This window comes from Mus musculus, chromosome 7 (assembly GCF_000001635.26).
Source record: "Mus musculus strain C57BL/6J chromosome 7, GRCm38.p6 C57BL/6J".
NCBI classification, from domain to species: domain Eukaryota; kingdom Metazoa; phylum Chordata; class Mammalia; order Rodentia; family Muridae; genus Mus; species Mus musculus.
Window position 1 is genome coordinate 39256229 of NC_000073.6, and position 17005 is coordinate 39273233.

General features: G+C 40.2%; 1 pseudogene; it reads right to left on the minus strand.

The window, feature by feature from the left end:
* Gm16387 (predicted gene 16387) lies at positions 945–8186 on the minus strand (annotated as a pseudogene).

The window sequence follows — 17005 nt, forward strand, 5'->3', positions numbered from 1 at the left end:
AAGCTTGGTGTTCAAAAGCCTCATCATGGGTGAGGAAAACATGTTGGACATAGATAAAGATGTATTTTCAGCCATAAAGAAAATGAAATCATGTTATTTACACAAATCGGCATTCTGCCTGGGCCAGGTGAGATGTCTCAGCATACACAACAGCATATTGTTCTTGGAGAGACCCCAGTCTGAGTTACTAGCTCTCTCATGGTGCCTTTCAGCCTTCCTCAATTCCAGAACCAGAGTTCTGACACCCTTATCTTGTTTTGTTGGAAGTACACACACATGTTGCCAAAGAATATATACAGAGGAGACACACACTTTAAAATAAATTATTTTCAGAAATGGATACAACTTGAGACAAATACATTTATCTAATTCAATCCATTTCAGAAACATATTCATCCTGATAATGTTTTTCTCGTGTATGAGTGCTAGGTTGTATATACATGAAAGCCTGTATTTCATCTCACAAATTGCAGGAAAAGTTCTGTTACAGAATAATGAGTAAGAGCTGGGGTGAGAGGAACTGGTAACAGCTCGAGTGTCTTCAGATTACAGTATAAATTTTAGGGAACACACCATGTTCAGTGACTAGTACAATGAAATTATCAAGGAGAATAAATTTATTACCACTATAGCTATTGATGAATTGCTTTAATAATAAATATTATCAGAATTTTATATCATATGATATATTTATGTAACCTATATCACTTGAGCAACCTAGATTTTTAAAAATCAGTCATGAGAATAAAAACAAATCCACTATATACCATGAATTAAAGGATTGACTTAAATTTCTCCAGTCAAATATTTACAAGTATGATAGAAAATTTGTCTGTCAATTTTTATAAACAAACATTTACATAACACAGATGTACCCATGTCACTACTACACATTCATATACTACTCATGTATATGTATGTATCAGTGTCTATATTTATCCTTGTCCACACTGAAAGATCTGGGCAGCTCTTACATTGCATAGCCATAATATGGGGAAATTTCCATATCTTTTTCCCTCTGGAGAAAAAGCTGCAGTTTCCCAGGAGAGGTGTACTTGGCAGCATTCTCTCACTCCTGTTGAGCCCTCCTCTTCATGGCCTCCCTCCCTGGCCTCTGCTCTTTTGTGATGGGCTGTGAGACAACTGGTCCCAGAATGTCAACTTTTCTCCATGGAATGGGTTGGCAGCTGAAGTCTTGCAACAGATATTGAGTTTGAGGTTCAAGAGGTGCTGGAACCTTGTTCTTGGCAGCAGAAAGAAGCTCCATCTGGAGGGAAGTCTGAGATGGTTCTCTATAGGATGTAGGCCTCAAGGTGCCTGACTGAGGCCCAGTGCTAATGTAGATGATGTTGGTTACATTAGATCGTGTGGAACTGGAAGAAATTGGCAGAGCTGGCTTGGCAGAAGCCATCAAAGATTTGCTGATAGAAGGTGGTTGGGATGGCTTGAGTGTGGTAAGCTGAGCTGAGAGAAAATGACACCTCTCAGAGTAAGCTGTAGTGGGCCTGTGTGAAGCCAGATTGAGGGGCTTTCTAGAAACAGGTCTGGCTTGAGGATGGTCCTGGGTTGGGAAAGGCAGAGCTACTAACCTGACCTTCCCAGCTGGGGGCAGCTCATACTGAGACTGAGATGGACACTCCTTGAGAGCACTGCTCTCTGCTCTCTGAACCTTGCCTGGAGTTTTGTCAGGGCCCTGGCACTCATGAGCCATATCCTGTAGTACTATTGTGGCTGGACCTGGCCCGGGATATTTGTTGTTGCTAGAAGTTCCCAGAGCCCGGGAAGAAGTGGTGGCAGCTTTCTTCTCACTCTTCATCCCCAGAGGGTGGAAGACCTGCTCAGACTTCAGCATGTGCATGCCAAGGTGGGTTCTAGGCTTTTTGAAGCTGCTGTGGCTAAGCTCAGGTAGATCCCTCTTTATCTTGGCTTGGGGATGGTGGGCTTCTCTTCAGCTTTGACTCTGTCCTTGACTTCTTGAGCTCCTCTGTTTTCTTGGAATTATTTCCTCTGGTCCATTTGGTCTTGTCTTGCCCTTGTCCCCTAGCTCTGCAGGGCATGATGGGTGGCACTTTGGGAGCTTTGCCCTCCAAGTCCTTAGCCATGTTGTCAATAGCCCTGCCACTGACCCCAACACTGGCCATAGCCCCTTCTCCCTCCACCAGATCCAAGTTTTGGATTTTGGCCTGAGGAGCTCCATCAATCAACTCAGAGGTGTCATGGTCTTTCTTTCTCACCTGGTCAGAGGACCCACTGACGACTCTGGAATTTTCTTGGGCCTGATCCCTCCAGATGACTGTGGAGTTTTTGGATTCAATTGCTGTTTGTATCTTTGTATTGATCTAGGCCTGTGAGGAAGTTGAAGAGTTGGGGAAGGTCAATATCTGCCACCAATGTAGTGATATTTGCAAAGTCAATAGTAGACACCATCAAACTGTTCAGTGTTCCTTTCTCTTCCAGACCTAGGCGGATGCCTCCCAAGCTGGCATTGTCAGAAGCAGATGTCTGTCTTATTCTCCCAGTGTCAGTGCAGTGCAGAGTCTGCTGCAAGTCAGGGTGTGATAAAGGGAGGAATGATGGGTCTTGATTTTCTTTAGTATCCTCATAGGCATCCCGAGGCATCAAGTGCTCAACTTCCATCTCATGCATGTTTTTAATCTCTGTTTGTTCAGAGCTTGGAGCTGCAGGCAAGGCGAGGAATTCTGCATGGCTACGGATAGGGGTTGTTAATGGCCCGTCCCCATCAACAGATGGTGTCTTCCTCTGGGAAACTGTGGTGCAAGTGATGTATAATTCTGGACTCTGTAGCAGAGAAAGTGTTTGGCCTGAAGGCGACAATCCCAGGGATGTATCCAGTTCCACCACTGCAAAAGAGTCAAGGAAGAAGTCAGTACACAGTAAATAAGATTTTCTCCTTTTGTAGCACTACAGGGAAATTGGTACCAGCATAGTGGGGTATCCCTGTGATAATCTGACCTTGTTTGTGAAAGGACTTTGGAACTTTGGGCTAAAAGATCCATTCGGTGTTAAATGCTCTGTGGGATGTTGTGTAGGAGCTTGGAAGACATGGTTGAGATCAATGCAGAAGATGGAGGCCTGACTTGTGAAATTTCAGTTTTGATTAGCTGGGGCTGAAGAATCAGCTGTGATGAACAAGATACCAGAACCACTAAAGTGAATCTTTGTGTTAGTGGGACTATTGATGCTGGTTAGCTGGAGCTAAGAAATTATCGGTGATTAAAAGGAGACCAACATTGTGAGGTGAAATCTTCTAGGAAGATAGGCAAGTTTGTACCTTGTGTTGTAGCTGGACTTGGTAATGTGTAAGAGTCACCCAGGTGGTACTGGTGTTGAAGGCATTAAGAGCATTTGAGGCTACAGAAGGCCATTGGTGAAAGTGCAGCCTCAGTTGCAATTGATGGCCAAGAACTGAAGGAGTCCTGCAAAGGAATTGAGGCTTGCCACTATGATGAGACCCTATGAGAAGCTATTTATGAGGACTAGTTGCAGTGGAAGACAGCAGAGTTTTGGAGATACCAGCACCATGAAATGGCCACCAAGCACAGCAGCAGCAGTGGAATATAGGCATCTGGAGCCTAGAAAAAAAAGTGTGTGCTACAAAGAGCAGAGCTGGAGCAGTGTTCCAAGCCTTTGGAGGAGCCCAGAAGATCATGAGTGGATCCCAGACATCGGACGGTTAGAGTTTGATTTTGCTTTTGATTGTGACTGTGCCCTGACATTTTTCCCTATTGAAGGAAGAAAGTGTTTTAAGTGGAGCCCACAGTTAAGAGACTTTGAATTTTTAAAAGACTTTGGTTTTAAAAGATATTGGCAATTTTAAAAGGATTGAACTTTTAATATGTAAAGACCTTGGGACTTTTAAAGTTATTTGGATCTTGGAGATGAATAAGAAAGTAAGGGTTGAAACTTAATAGTGAAGTTTGTGTGTCAAGTTGATAAGGGTCATTTGTACTGGCTGGTTTTGTGTGTCAACTTGACACAGGCTGGAGTTATCACAGAGAAAGGAGCTTGAGTTGTGGAAGTGCCTCCATGAAATCCAACTGTGGAGCATTTTCTTAGCTGATGATCAAAGGGGGAGGGCCCATTGTGGGTGGTGCCATCCCTGGGCTGGCAGTCTTGATTTCTATATGGGAGCAAACTGAGAAAGCCATTAAGAAATATCCCTCCATGGCCTTAGCATTGGCTCCTGTATCGTGACCTGCTTGAGTTCCAGTCCTGACCTTCTTTGGTGGTGAACAGCAATTTGGCCTCTGCAGCCATGGGAAAGGCATTTCTATGAGCTGCCTGCTATGTTTGCAGAAAGATGGTGACTGCTCTGTTGTTTCTGGTATCCATGCCATGTCAGGATTTCTCAGATGATTTTGTGTTCCTTTGAGTTTGTGTGATGTGTGGATGCATAGCCAACATGGTAAGGTTCAGAATTCCTTTGGCGTGTGGTCCTTACTTCCCTTCCCCTTTGTATAAAAAGATAAATTGCCTCTCATTTCCTTGGAGCTTTACTATTAGGTGGGTTATCTGGTCAATAACTTCTGAGAACTTGTCTCTGTGAACTTGTGCCAACAGCATTACACAGATACTCTCAGAAGCCTGGATTTTTACATGGGTTTAGATATCCAAATCCAGTCCAGACAAGAATTTCAACAACAGAGGCTTTCCTCCAGTCCCATGTTTCACAAGCTTCTTACAAGTGGCATGAAAATTGATATAAGAAACTGAAATCCTTGGGTTTGTGTGTGTCTCAGTATTAGAGAACATGTCTACATAATCTTAAAATTTTTGTCATGGGTCTCCTCTGAAGTACACAGCAAAAGAAAAAAAAAGAAGTCACAGAATGGCAATTTCAGCAGTGGTACATGCACTGCATCTAACTCACTATATTATTTTAAGCGTAAGAGAATTCCAGGACAAGTGTTTGGGATCTGGGAGGAATATGTTCTCTAGCATGGTTCTTTGCTGTGTTAATCTGCAGAAAAATTTTAACTTATGGATGATCCAGTCACACATACTTACACACACACACACACACACACACACACACACACACACACACACACACACACACACAATTCTTTGGTGTCTACTATAGCTCTGAGCAACATACCAGGAAAGAGTTGATTACAGTGTTGTTGGGACATGAGACTGATCACATTGGTCAGTGATGTATGAGTGTGGTGTGCTCTGTGGGCATAACTTAACTTAGTGTGGATACTACTCATTATGCCTTGCACGCTCTCTCATGATAGAGCCTGAAGGTGAGGATGGAAAGCCACAGCTGTACTTAACCTGGAAGGACCCACATTCTCCCTCTGTGTGGGACATCCATTACTGAAAGGTGGATTGCAGATCCCACTCCTTCCCCTCCTGACTCACTACTTACTAGGAAGACTGTTGTACAGCATGGCTTGAGCAAATGTGCAATACATGGTGGCAGAGGTAGAGAGAGGTGTTTGGACATTTCTTTAGCACCATCACCATCTCTGGTGATGGGGCAGAGGCCTGACTCTCAGGGGAAGAAGCAGAGCCATAGTCCTGAAGGCATTGTCTGAGTTCCCCAGGTATCAGAGGTCCCAGGCTGTTGTGCTCATAGTAATATATATGGCTACCCTCCTGGTATGAATGTACCAGGCTATATTCTTGATTTAGCACCACAGGTAGTGTGGCCTGAATAAAGCTAGCAGACAATGTTGTATAGAAAGTGCTATGGCATTTTGATCTAAAATTTTATTACACTAGACTGATGTAGAAAAGGACATTGTGGTGTCCAGGAAACATTGAATTCCTAGGGTGCAGGTGCCCTCCAGTCTGTGCTTCCTGTGATATTCCACTCAAGAATACCTGGACAGGAGAGTGTGGAGTTGGAGACCTGGCTCTGGTCACTCAGCATTGTCAGCATAGTCATGCTAGAATTTGGGTTAAGGTAGTCAGTGCCCATGAGTGGCTGGAGAGAAGTGCTGGATGCTGATGGCAGGAGCCATGCTGAACTCACAGGTGGGAAGGAGGCACTGGCGTAGTTGCACACTATTCCCGAGGGTGTGGAATTGTTCAGCACAGGCAGAGAGAGCTGTAGAGTGCTTTCTGTATCAAAAATAGGTGTGCTTTGGAAATTTTCTGTAGGGAAGGAAGAGGACAGTGGGAAAATGAGATGGATGTTTTCTAGTGACATTTGGGGAGCTAGCTCCAGGTCCTACTGTCTGGGAGAGTGGTTCTAGACCAGTGTTCCCTCGAATATTTCCAAATGTTCAGACTAATTCTTGGTACTGGACATGATGACACTCACTTGATATCTGTTCTTCCTGTGTGGGCAATCAGTGCCTAGTTGACTTGGTAACCTTTGCTCTATTCTAAACACAGTTCGTTTTCACCTGCTTTATCTTGCTCTCATACCTACTCTGATATAACCTCATATCTGGGTACTGTAACAAAAGTGTTCAGGGGTAGGAGAGCCTGAGACAACTTCTCATGCCCCTAACTTTGCCCTGTTTTGTGCATATCTTACTTTATGTAAAGAGACAGGTCTCTCTACTTAGATATGGCTTGCCTTAGAATCAGAAAGACTGGTCTTGGCCTGACTCTGCTTCTAGAATGGTACTATCATGGATGTCTACCAAATCCACCAGCGTAACTTTTATTCTGAGCTTAAAAAATATATATCATGGAATTTCATAAGTGAATTCTGGGTTTCTTAATTATCCCTTACCCCTTCTAAGTCCTCCTGTGCCACTACAACTCCTTCTATAATTCATGACTTCTTATCATTTAAGTATACCTGTTAGACATTTATATGACTTGTTGATAATATTTCAGGGTACTTTTGTGTGTTTAGGGCTGACACATTGAGATGTGCTAACATATTAGAAATTCAACCCCAAATAAGACTGATTCTTCCTCTGTTACTGTTACTTACCTATGACTCTTCTGGAGGGGCAGCATTGTGAGAATTCCAGGTTCTGTGTCAGTTAGCGTTATACAGAGAACAAGTGACTGTGATGTTACCAGCCCCAACTGATATTATCCAACAAAACCTGTGTACACAAATCTTAGCAAACTCTTCACAAGATGTGATAGATAGTAGGAACAAGGGAACAGAGGGGGATTGTGTCCTCTATATATAACATGGAACCAGCACCCAGACAAACCTCAACAGTGTGCTTGCCTAGACAAGACTTGGGACATTGCAATGCCTTGATTCTTTTTCATTTTGAATCTGTGGTTCTTTGCAATATTTGGTCTTTAATTATCTTGGTGTTCCTTTAGGATATTCTCTGAGTTTTCACTTATTTGATATCTATGTTTTCTAGCCCCTCATCTTTATACTTTGGACTGTTTCGCTCTCTCCAGTTCCTGTGGGTCTGTCTTTCATATAACAGCCTCAAGATTTCTTTCACTGCATTTACTGACTTCACAGATTCCAGTCCCCTCTTAGATTCTCCCACATTCTCTTTTTAACTAAGATAGATTGAGTTCTCTAGACATGGTATTCACTCTCATCCTGTATTTTTTATTTTGTTTGTGTCAAGGCAGGGCTACTGTAGTCCAAGGTAGACTTAATCTGATCTTCATTATTTCAACCACTACATACTGTGTTCATTGATGAATCTGTTTATAGTACCCACATAAAATACGAATGTAGGTGTGCCACCATACCTGTGTGAAAGATACATTTAGAAAAGCACTGAATTTGAACAGTAACAGGGAAGCAGTAGTGGAGGGAGACCATCCCAATCATGGTATGGACTGTTAGATTCTTCACACTTTTCTACTTTATGTTTCTGTTAAATTTAACAACATCAATAATTACCTGAAATTTTTTCCTGTTTCCTTGCCTCTTAAGACACAACTATACTATGCTTAGAGCATACACTGTAATCTCCCTGAAGCAGATGAAGAAACAGTTGAGACTAAATAGTCAGTCCAAAATCATATTCTTATTAAGAACCAAAACTAAATGTGCTATTCAACTTGAGATATTTGTATCTTTAGTATCCATAGTCTTCTGAGGATTTAAATTTATACTAAAGATAAGGAAAGGTATGATCAACATTTTAAAGCTTCATTCCTTACCTGACATTGTCAAGGCAAGGGTGGGAGGGAATAGCAGTAATTCATGTTACAATGGAGCAGGATAAATGGTTGTCCTTGACTGATCTTCTCACCAAACTGGTCCCTCTGTCCACTAGCAGACATTTCTCAATGGTCATAGGTTGCCTGTGATCCAATTTGTTTACAGGTAGCTCCATGGAACCCCCAAGATTCTACCAGATGCTGGTAGGGTAGGAGAGAAAATGATGTCATAAACCAGGGAGTAGCCAATGACAAGGTAAGGATCTGAGGTAAAAGACAAGATTGGGTAGAAGCTATGAAGGCTGAGGTGTTAGCTGGCTAAAGGAAGTAATATTTTGGCATAGGTGTTCCTCTTCCTATGACATTTTCCCTAAAAGATCATGGCAATGTTTTTTATAAAGTTCATTACTAAAGATGTCCTGGGCACAGTTCTTTTGCATGCCGCAAAAAACCAGAGCTATCAGCCCAGACTACAATATCCAGCAAAGCTCTCAGTCAACGTAGATGGACAAACCAAGATATTCCATGACAAAACCAGATTTAAATGCCTTTCCACTAACCCAGCCCTGCAGACGATACCAGAAAAAAAATCCAATGCAATGAGGTTAACTAAACTCAAGAAAACACAAGAAATAAATAATTTCACACCATTAAACCCAATAGAAGACAAAATCACACACATGCGCATGCACTCACATATACACTCAACCAAGACTAACATCAAAATAACAGGAATTAAAAATCATTGGTCATTAATATCTCTCAACATCAAGGGACTCAATTTCCCAACACACAGGCTAATAGAATAATTACATGATTACATAAAATGAATCCATCATTCTGTTGTGTATAAGAGACATATCTCACCAACAAAGATGATCATTATCTCAGTATAAAGGGCTAGGCAAAGCTTTTCCAAGGAAATAGACCCAAGAAATAACCTGGAGTAGCCATTCTAATATCGAACTAAGTAGACTTTCAACTGAAAGCAACCAAGAGAGACAGGGAAGAACACTTAATATTCATCAAAGGAAAAATCTACCAAGAGGACATCTTAATTCTGAACATCTGTGTCCCAAAAGCAATTACATCAACATTCATAAAGAAACATTACTAAAGCTTAAATTACACATGAAACCACACACATTAATAGTGGAGGACCACAACACCATACTCTTACCAATGGACAGGTCAACAAGACAGAAACTAAACAGAGAAATAGAGAAACTAACAGCATTATGATTCAAATAGACCTAAGAAGTATCTATTGAATACTTTATCCTAACACAAAAGAATGCACCTTCTCAGCACCTCATGGAGCTTTTCTCCAAAATTAACCATATAATTGGTCACAAAGCAAATCCCAACAGATACAAGAAGACTGAAATAACCCCATGCATCTACAATGGAGTACTTCTCAGCTATTAAAAAGAATGAATTTATGAAATTCCTAGGCAAATGGATGGACCTGGAGGGTATCATCCTTAGTGAGGAAACCCAATCAGAAAGGAACTCACACAATATTTACTCACTGATAAGTGGATATTAGCCCAGAATCTTAGAATACCCAAGATATAAGATACAATTTGTAAACGCATGAAACTCAAGAAGAACGAAGACCAAAGTGTGGATACTTTGCCCCTTCTTAGAATTGGGAACAAAACACCCATGGAAGGAGTTACAGAGACAAAATTTGGAGTTGTGACGAAAGGATGGACCATCTAGTAATTGCCATATCCATGGATCTATCCTATAATCAGCTTCCAAATGCAGACAACATTGCATATACTAGCAAGATTTTGCTGAAAGGACACAGATATAGCTGTCTCTTGTGAGGATATGCCGGGGCCTAGCAAACACAGAAGTGGATGCTCAGAGTCAGCTATTGGATGGATCACAGGGCCCCCAATGGAGGAGCTAGAGAAAGTACCCAAGGAGCTAAAGGGAACTGCAACCCTATAGGCAGAACAACAATATGAACTAACCAGTACCCCGGAGCTCTTGTCTCTAGCTGCATATGTATCAAAAGATGGCCTAGTCGGCCATCACTGGAAAGAGAGGCCCATTGGACTTGCAAACTATATGCCCCAGTACAGGGGAACGCCAGGGCCAAAAAGGGGGAGTGGGTGGTTAGGAGAGTGGGGGGTGGGTATGGGTGATTTTTGGGATAGCATTGGAAATGTAAATGAAGAAAATACCTAATAAAAAATTTAAAAAAATAAGATTACCATGGATTAAAGCTGACATCAACAATAACAGAAATCTCACAAATTCATGAAAAAATCCCTTTTAGCCTATGACCTCTGAGAAAGGATTACTAGTAGAAAAGGAAGGATATGGAGGAAGTGAACTTGTTTAGAAATGGTGCTTTGGAGCAAGTCCCATCTCTGTTGTCTGTAAATCAGCAGTTCAGTTCACAGGTTAGCAGCACAGCTTGATCCACTTGTAAACACTTCATGGATATAACAGCAATCCAGTTCAGTAGGTTTTGGATAGCAAACATGAATCAATAAGGGTAGCACAACCTAACAGAGACAACCACACCTCTCAGCCTCAGCACAAGGCAGCAGGAGGGACAGCAAGAACTCCAGAAGAAGTTTGCCTCTCTCAGAAAATCACAGACCTGAAAAGATGTGAGACCAACAAGCATTCCACAACTAGCTCTATAAGCAAAACTAGCTCAGCCTCGACCACTGTCTATCTAGTTCTTTTTATACTCCCTCTAAACATCATGTGTCCTTCATGCGTCTTGCCTCATCATGTGAGCCTGTCTTAGAATCACTTGACATCACTCTGCCAATCAGCCCAAGTCCACAGAAGTGGCAATGAACTGCACCACATAACCAGAAGTTTTTTGATATGTTCCTTTCTATGGAGTCCCAACAAATAGAGCTTAACTACTCAGTGCAGGGTGGACCAATATATGCCTCCTATTAGTGAAGAATCCTTGATCACCTGTCCTTTCATGTTCTTGCTTTAGCAGAACATCATTTTTCCTGTACCTGCTTCAATGAAACATTCTTTCACAAGTCTGTCTTAGCCTTTCACCTGTGTCCACTTCACAAAAACACTCCTTCATGTTTGCTCCAAGAAAACACCATCAAATACAACTGCCTTTCCAAAGAACCCTTAAGTTTCTACTCCAGGACACTATGAAAACAATCCTAAGAGGAAAGTTTATAGCACTAAGTGCCGTCATAAAGAGATTGGGACTTCTCAAACTAGCAAAAGTCCATATGATGACTCTAGACAAAAAAGAAAGAAAACACACCCATGAGGAATAGACATCAGGAAATAATCAGTATCGGGGTGAAATAAGTCAATTAGAAACACAGAGAATAATAAGTTGAATCAACAAAAGTAAGAGATGGTTCTTAGAAAAAATCAACAAGATAGACAAACCTTTAGCCAAACTAACAATCAGGTAGTACACAACAAAATCGCAAATGAAAAAAAGGAGATATAACAACAGACACTAAGGTAGTTCAAAAATCATTGTCTTACTTTATAAGCCTATACTCCACAAAATTGGAATATCTAAATAAAATAGATGATTTTCTAGACAGATTCCAACTACCAAAGCTAAATTAAGATCAGGTAACCTATCTGAATAGTCCTATCATCTCCAAGGAAGTAGAAGCAGTCATTAAACGTCTACCAACCAAAAAACCCCCTGGGACAGATGGTTTTAGTGCAAAATTTTACCAGACTTTTGAATAAGCACTAAGGCTAATACTCCTCAAACTATTTCACAAAATAGAAACAGAAGGAACACTGCCAAACTCATTCTAAGATGCCACAACTACCTTGCCACCTAAAACACACAAAGACTCAGTGAAGAGAATTTCAGGCCAATTACACATATGAATATTGATGCAAAAGTACTAAATAAAATATTTGCAAACTGAATCTAAGAAGACAGCATCCACCATGATCACACAGGTTACCTTCCAGTGATGCAGCGATGATTCAATAAACAAAAAACCATCAATATAATCCACCATATAAACAAACTGAAAAAAAGAAGTGTTCATCTCTCTCAGTGCCCAAAATGTGACAGTCCCCAAACCTCCTTTGTGATAAAAGTTTCAGAGAAATTAAGGGTAAAGGCAACATACTGCAATGTAGTAAAGGCAGTTTACAGTAAGTCAATAGCCAAAACCAAAGTAAATGGAGAGAAACTCAATATAATTCCACTAAAATCAGGAAGAAGACAAAGCTGTGCACTTTCTTCATATCTATTCTACATCATAATTGAAGTGGTAGCTGGAGCAATAAGATACTGAAAAGGATCAAGATGATCCAAACTGTAAATGAAGAATTCAAAGTCTTGTTATTTGGATATGATACAAATATGATAGTACAGACCTTGAAAAGATAATATTCAATATGATATGGAAAAACAAATCCCAGACTAGCTAAAACAATTTTGTATAATAAAAGAACACCCAAAGGTATCACCACCCCTGATTTCAATCTATGCTACAGAGCTATAGTAATAAAAATAAAACCTTCATGGTATTGGTATAGAAACAGACAGATTGATCAATGGAATCAAATAGAAGACCATAAAATAAATGTACACACCTAAGGACACTTGATTTTTTGACTAAGAAAATGGAAAAAAGAAAGCATCTTCAACAAATTGTACCCATCTAACTGGATGTCTGCATATAGAAGAATACAAATGGACCCATATCTATCACCCTGCCCCAAACTTAAGTCCAAGTGGATAAAAAACTTCAACATAAAATGGGATAGACATAACCTGATAGAAGAGAAATTTTAAAGTAGATTTGAAAGCATTGTACAGGAGACAATGTCCTCAACAGAACACTGAAAGTTCAGGCACTAAAATCATCAATTACTAAATTGGACCTTCTTGAAAGTGAACCACTATGTAAGACAAAAGACACTATCAACAGGACAAAAAGGCAGTCTTCAGAATGGAAAAATTCCTTTGCCATCCTTATATCCAACAGAGGACTAATATCCAAAATATATAAACAACTCAAGAAATTAGAAACAAGCAAGCCAGATAACCCAATAAAAGTTGGATACAGATCTGAACAGAGAACTCTTGATGTGAGAATCTCAAATGGCTGAGAAATACTAAAAAGAAAAGTTCATCATCCTTAGCCATCAGGGAAATGCAAGTCAAAACTACTTTGGAGCTCCATCTTCTACATATCAAAATGGCTAAGATCAATAATACAAGTGACAGCTAATGCAGGAAATTATATGGAGCAAGGGGAACACTTCCCCACTGCTGATGGGAGTGCAAACTTACACAGTCACTATGGAAATCAATATGGAGGTTACTCAGAAAAATGGAAGTTGATCTAACTCAAGGTCCTGCAATGCTCAAAGGATCCCCTATCTGACTACAAAGACACTTGCTCAGCATTGATCTCTCTGGAAAGAAGACTATGGACACATGGGGATGGGAACAGAAGGGCTCAAGCAGGGGAATAAGGGGAGAGAGTAATGTGAAGGCAACTGGAATCTGGATTCATTTAGAGGGTTATGTAGAAACCTAGTGCAGTAGAATTTCCCCAGAATCCATGAGAGTGATCCTAGAAAATCTCTTATTTTCAAATCTTCATAGTGGGTATGGAGCTGAAACTGTTCATCTTCTATAATCAGGCAATGCTAACATCAGTGGTCCTAGGACATCAACACAACCACAAAACCTTCAACTAACAGTTTGCCATGCCTGTGCTGGGCTAAGAGAGGCACCAAACTTTTGGGAGTGGCCAACCAGTGACTGGTCCAACTTGTGGCCCAAGTCAAGAAAGGGAGTCCACACCTGACATTGTGTGGATCCCCAGGAACCAGAGGCTAGTCAGTCCAGAGACTCAAGGTAGAACCAAATAGGACTTGAAATATTTTTCAATGAAATGATTCCTATTGATACTCTGCCTAGCCCAGTTGTCATCAAAGAAGTGTAGTTCAGCAACTGAGCTAACTAGATGCAAAGACCCACAGCCAAACAGTAAGTGATGCCAGGGAAACCCTGAAGAAGATGAGAAGAAAGGAATCTAGGAGTTAAAAGGGTAGAGAACACCATGAGAACACAACCTACAGAATCAACTAAGCAGAGCTCATAGTTGCTCATAGAGACTGAAGTGACAATCAGGAAACTGCATAGGTCTGAGCTAGTTACTCTGCATATGTGTTATGGTTGCATGGGGATGACTACCCATACTATGTGGTTGACCAGGATCCAGAGGTTAGTCAGCTGAGAGACCCAGGATAAACCAAATATGACTGGAATTCTTGTGTGCTCTTATGAGACCCATCCCCAACAGCAGGAATAGGGGGTAACTCTGACTCTTTTGCATGTGCTTGGGATCTTTTTCCTCTTAGTTTTTCTATTACCTTGTCCAGGCTTGACATGGCTGCAAACAGTTTTATTATAAATTGTTATGTCATTGTTTATTGATGCCTATCTCTGTGAGGCCTGCTATGTAGTTGTTGTTGTTGTTGTTGTTGAAGGTAAATGGAAGAGGAGTTGATCTAGGAGAGGGGGAATTTAGAAGGGTAACTGGGATAATTGGAGGTATGGGAACCTGTAGTCCAGATTTAATGTATGTAAAGAACAAAAAAATTAAAAATAAAAAGTTCTCTGGTAGAATTTTTTGGGTACATTATGTATACTATCATATTATCTGCAAATAGTGATACCTTTATTTCTTCTTTGCAAATTTGTACCCCCTTGATCTCCTTTTGGTGCCTTATTGTTCTAGCTAACACTTTGAGTACTATATTGAATAGATATGGGGAGAGTGGGCATCCTCGTCTTGTCCCCGATTTCAGTGGGATTGCTTCAAGTATGTCTCCATTTAATTTGATATTGGCTGTTGTTTTGCAGTAAATTGCTTAAATTACCTTTAGGTATGGGCCTTGAATTCCTGATGTCTCCAATACTTTTAACATGAAGGGGTATTGTATTTTGTCAAATGCCTTTTCTGCATGTAAGGAGATGATCATGTGATTTTTTTCTTTGAGTTTGTTAATATAGTGGATTATGTTAATGAATCTCAATTAATCTGGACCCCTGAGATCTCTCAAACACTGAACCACCAAATAGACAGCATACACCAGCTGATAAGAGGCCCCCAACTCACATACAGTAGATGTCTTCCAGGTCTGTGTTCATTAAGAGATGATGCACCTAACCCTCAAAAGACTGGAAGCCCCAGGGAGTTTATAGGTTAGGTGGGGTGGGGAGTAGAGGCATCCACATGGAGATGGGGTGGGTAGGGAGGAGATATAGGATGTGGAACAGTTCACAGGTAGATGGGGGGCTGGGGAATGGAATACAGAGTGTGAAGCAAATTAAAAATAAAATTAAATTTAAAAAAAGAAAAAGAGAAAAATGAAAGGACATGACTCTTCCTAGGAATGGTGGAAGAGATAAAAGAGAATGTATACAGAGGCAAGGACCTCTGGGAGTGTCCAGATGAGCATTTATGACCATGAGCTGGGCCATATAAGGAGAGGTAGGAGAGGAAATGGGAGAAACATATCAAGAAAAAAGGAGATGAAAATGGCCAAATAACCAAGTTTCATTTCTATTTTGGTGTTTCCTTCTATAATATATTAATCTTACAACCAAATTTTTAGTTCTATAAAGATATTTGTATGGGTTATGCAAGCTGCATAGGTCAGTTAAGGATGAATTCTTTCTTATTTGAGCAGGTAACAGACAACTGTCTTTTTTATGAATTAGTTCAATCAACAACAATTGTAAAACATCTTCATTCATGTCTGTTTGGTCTTTTTGAAGTCTTTCCTGTCTGTTGCCAAGATCTTCAGGGGATCTTGTGCCCCTATCATATTTGATCCATATTAGTGTGGAAGGCATCTGAAGCCGTTGCTCCTTTTCTGTTACACAAATACAAACCTCTCTCCCAAAATACCACATCCTTGGTCTGGTAACCCAGCATGGACTGGTGCAATTTAGCAGTCTCATTTTTCTTAGGGCCTGCTCTACTCTGACCTTTCTCCCAAAGAAATAGTAATGTTATCAATACCACCAAACTTATAACCACCTTCATTGGGTAATTAAAATAACTCAAAAACACTTAAAACATTTCAAGCAATTGTTACTGTTTCTTTCTCTTTATCTCCTTGCCTTTGTTTTCTACATTAGGAACCAAAGGCCTGGTTTTCTTTATTCTTCCATATATATTCCAAAACACTTAAACAATTAGCATTATTTCTCCCTTGTATCCTTAAAACAATGTAGTTTTTCGTTATTCCTCCCTTCTATGGAGATTAATATTGCTTTAAAGCAATTTAAAACAATTAATATTATTCATTGAGATAGGGTTTTTCTCTATCTCTACACTTGGTTTCCTACAATTGTGATCAAAAGCCTGGATTTCTACATTTTTCCATGTATACTTAAAAACAGTCTAACAATTACCACTATTTTTCCATTCTATTCTCTTTTTAAAAAGATATTTAAGTTTAACATAAATTTTATACAAAGAAAATGTGAAAACAATACTCCCATATGTTAAAATCAGTTATACTTCCCAAATAAGGCCAGCAAGGCTAGATTGTTTTTGCTGTTGTTGTTTTGTTTTGTTTTTTTGACAACCACAATTCACATTCACAAATTCTCTTACTCACTGTGTCTCTCTCTGTCCCTCTTTCTGTCCCTCTCTCCCTCTCTCCCTCTTTCCCTTTCTCCCTCTCCCCCTCCCCTCCCCCTCCTTCTCCCTCTCTCTCCTGTTTTCTTCTAGTGTTTCTTCCTTTCTTCTCTAGTAGGGGTAAAGTAGCTGGACAATGTGCATCTTAAATTCTCTTATCAACAATGAAAAGAAAGTAAAAGGAGACTAAAATGTACAATGGAATGTACTGGAATGATATACAATTAATATTTTTTCTGATATACAATTAATATTTTTTCTGA